Source organism: Orycteropus afer, unplaced genomic scaffold (assembly GCF_000298275.1).
Source record: "Orycteropus afer afer isolate SDZICR_OR568_19922 unplaced genomic scaffold, OryAfe1.0 scaffold00410, whole genome shotgun sequence".
NCBI classification, from domain to species: domain Eukaryota; kingdom Metazoa; phylum Chordata; class Mammalia; order Tubulidentata; family Orycteropodidae; genus Orycteropus; species Orycteropus afer.
This window is the reverse complement of record NW_006921997.1, coordinates 812004-817577: the sequence shown is the minus strand read 5'-3', so window position 1 is coordinate 817577 and position 5574 is coordinate 812004.

Below are 5574 nucleotides of genomic sequence, written 5' to 3'. Positions count from 1 at the left end.
TAGCATAGTGCCTAAGGCACTTGACTGCTAACCAGAAGGCTGGCGGTTCAAACCCACCAGCCACTCCTCGGTAGGAAGGTTGGGCAATCTACTTCTGTAGTGATATCGCCTCGGAAACCCAAGGAGGGGTCACTATGAGTCGGGTCCGACTCAACGGCACATAACAACAACAACAACAGATCATTTGAAAAGTTCTTTCATCTCTAAACTCTATTAAAATTCCCAACCAAATATAAGTACATTTCATCTAATCCACCCCCTGCAATAATTTTGAATTACTTCATTTTCAGTCTTATCAGCAATGAGTGTTTTGTATTTTTCAAGGTTGCTGAGAGGAGTTAAGGGCATTTTATTCCCATGTATTGCAATTCAGTTGTAATTATGATTGTTTTGCTTTTCAACTGTTAAGTTGTTGGCCAAACAGCCCAATGACTCTAACTACTGTATTTTACATGACTGTTTAGAGACTCACATTACTAGTATTATTAGGCCTCGCAGAGGATATAATCTGCCTTAAAGCCATGGTTTCAGAAGACTTTCATATTCTCTTCCAGTTTTTTTTTTTTTCCCAATGTCTAGAACAGCTACATATACTTTTGATGTCTCTCTTCCTCACCTGGTCTGGCATTTGTGCTCAGCGAAATCCATGCTTTTGAAATGAATATGTGTCTTTCTAAGCTTTGTTTTTGTAAAATATGAACAATATGTAATATAGTTTAGAGAGATCCATAAACAACATGCAATATACAGTAAATCCTCGAGTTACAAACATCTGACTTATGGACAACTCAGACAACCGGGACAATTCATACTTGCTCTTTAATGTGTAAATGTGATTTCACCTTGAAACGACTGAATCAACCCCTGCTGGTTACAAATTCTTCATCACAATCGCCTTCGCTTGCTGTATGTGCAGCTTTTAAATCACTGGAAAGTTTTCAACACTTTTCTTGCACTAACCCACCCACTGCCATCTAGTCTGTTTCCACTCAGAGTGATCTTATTATAGGACAGAGCACAGCTGCCCCATAGGATTTCCAAGCCTGCAAAGCTTTATGGAAGCAGACTGCCTCATCTTCCTCTTGTGGAGCAGCTGGTGGGTTCGAACTGCCAATCTTTTGGCTAGCAGCCAAATGCCTTAACAAATGCAACACCAGAGCTCCTTTCTTGCACTAAAGTAAGACTAAACAAGAACTGTATGCATCTGTTCCGACTTACCTACAAATTCAAGACACACTTAGGTGCTGATCTTGTAACCTGAGGACTGCCTGTCCCGTATTTTTAAATTTTGAGCAAGTAGCATCCTACTTCTGCTTTTTCATTCTGCAACTTGCTTTTTTATGCTCAACACTGTATTTTTGAGATTTATCCATGTCAGTACATGTTGTTGATTTTCCAAACCAAAAAAAACCAAACTCCCTGCCATGGAGTTGTTTCCGACTCATAGCGACGACCCCTCCTTGGGTTTCCAAGGTGGTATCTCTATGGAAGTAGATCATATCTCATCGCATGAATATATTACATGTTATTTATTCTTCTAATTGATACTAGTGCCTTAGCAACTCCTCATTTGCCACATCCTGGTGGGCTGGCCCTACCAGTCTATCAAATAAGGCCCAACAGAGCTGGGTTCTAGCATACACTTCAAGTTCAAGCCAAGAACTCCACTGGTCCAAATATAAATTGTCTTATTATTTTCACTCTGTGTCATCTCATTGAAGCAAGAAAGTGAAGCATTTTTACATGCATATGACAACATCCAGAATGTTGCCAAAATATTGAGCCTATTCTGTTCTCTATGAAGTGGGCTTCCTTTACTCCCTATCAAAGAGATGGGAATGCAAAGGAGTAAGGAGGAAAGGGTAGCTAGGTGTTTTTTGAAGTACAGGCACCTCTCCTGCAAGTTTTCCTAAGCTGAATCAGCTATAACATTGCTTAAATAGTTAAGGAATCAAATTTGCATTACTTAGGTAGCCACTGGTAATTGTGACCCTGAAACTCTCTAGTTCTAATCTTTGCTTTCATTCAAACCATGGCTTTTCTCATGTGATTTTCAATAACGTGAGGTTTCTTAAGAATACCATTTAGGATTTTAGCAGACAGACATTTTTGGAAATAAATAAGAGAAATTTTCTTGAAAATGTTTATTAATCATGTTAGCTGTTCAGAATTTCATATTTCTTTTCTCCAGTTATTTTATTTTTATAAAAATGTCCCTAATGATAGACTCTGACAGCAATTAGCCAAGCGGAAGGAATGTCTGAACCAGTTATATAGTTACCAGGGTTGGGGATCACTGTTCATTTTCTGTTGTAAATTACCAAGATGAGAAAACCAGGCCAAGCAATTATTTACAAGTCCTCATTTTTAAACACTTTAGTTGTAAAAGAATGTTATAAATATTACGTCTATAAGAGGATATGGATCTAAATTCCAACATAAAAGTAAAAAATCAACTGGGATCTATAATAACAATTTCCAATACAATAATTGCTTTATTATTTTTGCATTTTTATATGAGCAACCAGAATGATTTTTACATTTTTATATGAGGAACTAGAATAATTTATTTTGCCCCACATCATCTGCATAATATGGCCCCAATTATTCTACTCCTCCACTATTAGATAAAAAATAATAATGATAATAAAGAATTCTTACAATTTAATAATAATAGAAATAACCCAATTTAAAAAAAAGACAAAATGTTTGAACAGATGTTTCCCTAAAGAAGATACATGAAAGGCTGGTAAGCACATAAACAGATGCTCAACATCATTAGTTATCACAGAAATGCAAATAAAAATCACAGTGGGATATGACTCCACACCCAGGAGAATGGCTAAAATTTAAAAAACTGGTAAAACCAAGTGTTGATGAGAATATAGAGCAACTTGAACTTACATGCACCATTAATGGAAATGCAAAATTATACAGCCACTTTGAAGAACAGTTTGGCAGTTTCCTACAACCTGAAACACACACCTACCATGCAATCTAGCCATCTGCTCCTAGATTTACCCGTTTGTTGTTGTTAGGAACCATCGAGTCAGCTCCGAGTCATAGCGACCCTATGTAAAACAGAATGCCCAGTCCTGTGCCAGCCTCACAAATATCTGTATGTGAATGTTCACAGCAGTGCCATTGATACTAGCTATAACCCAAATGTCCCTCAACTCATGATTGGATAAACAATCCGTGACATATTCTTGCTGTGGTTCAGTGGATTACTTGGTACGGCACTTCTAGGGAATACCGCCTTGGAAACCCAAGGAGGGGTCGTCGCTATGAGTCGGAATCTTTGGGACTCCCACCAGATTACTGGGTGGAACTACGCAAATGTAAAATGCTTGTGGCCCACAAGAGGATTAGATAGTTTGTTAGTAAAATAAATAAGGTAGTTGGCACCCTTGTGGGGGTGGGACTATGGAAATAAGGTGTGTGGAACCCTAGTGTAGGTATTGGTTAGTTTTGTCTTTCTTTTAAGTTTTAGGCTTACGGTGAGCCCTCCTAGAGGTAGAAGAGGGGATCTCACTGCCATGAGGAGAGAAGAGCTGGAGGTGGAAAGCAGCAAGTCCTTGGGCCTGAGACCCCTGCGCTGGACCTCCTTGGCAGGCAGACAGCAGAGATGACTGGCAGAGACAGTGGCAGCAGAACCAAGAGGCCAGAATGAGACAGAACTGCAGGCTTGCTGGTCCACAGAACAAGAAAGCTGGGTGCCTTTTGGCAGAAGACTTGCTGGCAGAGTGGGGCGCACCTAGGTGTTCTTATCAGCAGAGTTAAAAGAACTTTGTAACACTTGCCCAAGCAGGTCAGAGGCCATGCCAAGAGGCCACAGGCCAAAGAGAGTATGCCTGAGAGTGTGATTGAGGAGAGGTTGTCCTGATTAAAGAATTTTATCTTGAATGTTCCTGAACCTGAATTGTAACTTGTCACTTTCCTAATAAACCCCACAATCATGAGTATTGTCAATGAGTTCTATGTGGCTATTGCAATGAATGATTGAATCCAGCAGAGAATGTTGTAGGGAGAGATGGTTGGTGTCAGAATTGGCATGGTACCATGTACGACTTCCGCCTCATAGTAATCAGCCTTGGGCTGCTGTTGGTGATTTTGTCTCCCTCTTGTGAAGTTAGAGGTCAGGGAGATGCTACCACCCTGTCCTTTTTGCACATATTATGGAATACTTCTCAGCAATAAAGAAATGAACTGTTGGTACACCTACACAAATAATGATAAGTGTATTGGGAAGAGATTCTTCCCTTTTAATAATAGACAGTAGTCTAAATGTAATTATTTAAGAATTTGATGTCTAATTTTTTAATCTGGGAGCTCTGGTAGCATAGTGGCTAAGACACTTGACTGCTAAGCAGAAGGCTGGCGGTTCAAACCCATCAGCCACTCCTCGGAAGGAAGGTTGGGCAATCCTACTTTCGTAGTGATACTGCTTCGGAAACCCAAGGAGGGGTCGCTATGAGTCGGGGCCGACTCGACAGCAAATAACAACAACAACAACAATTTTTTAATCTAATGAATCATTGATGTTCAACCAATAATATTTACTATATATTAACATTTCAAAAGATGTACATTACCAGTCTTAAAACATTGCCTACAGTTTCTCAATACTTAAATAATACAATATAATTTCTAAGAGAAGCTACAGCTTAAATTTATGTCCTCGGAGCTCTCTTTACCACAAATAGCTAGTGCTGACAACAGAATGACACACTCACGTTTATAATAAAATTTGCAAATTATAACAGGTTCTAGCCAGATAGTCACTTATTTGTGTAACAGTTCAACCAATTAAGCATGCATCTAGAAGAGAACAAAAAACCTGGCCCTGGACAAAAGCAAGTAAAAGGCAGAAAACAGTGATTATTCTCACTTTCTTAGGGAAGAGAGAAAATGTGATTAGAGAAAATAGGAGTGAAAGACTGGAGGGGAGAGAAAGAAGAGAGAAGGAAGAGAAAGCAAATGGATAAAAGGAGAGTTAGATGTAGATGAATTAATCTGATGGGAATTTACAAAATGAGATATCAGTGAGAAAGGAGTACATACAAAATACACATACATGTTGCTACTAGAGGCAAACATGCATATACCCCATGAGCCAGCAATTCCTCTCCTGGGCAAATATCCAACACAAGAAGATGAGAATGTTCACACACCTTTGTTCATAATACCCAAAACTTTGAAACTATCCAAATGCCCGTTCACAATAGAACAGATAAATTGACTATGGTATATTCATTCAATGGAATACTCACAGCAGTGAAAAATAATGATCTGTTAATACATGCAATAACCTGACTTAATTTCACAGACATAATGTTAAGTCAAAGAAACTAGACACAAAAGGGTCTGTGGTGTATGGTTGCATTTATACAGAGTGCAAAAGCCCTCAAACTCAATCTATAGTGATAACTGTCAGAACAGTAGTTACCTTCAAGGATCACTGGTTGGGAGGGACATGAGGATACTTCTGGTGTACCGGAAACATTATATACCTTGATCTGGGAGATAGTTACATGTGCATATACATATATAAAAATGCATTCAAGTGTCCAT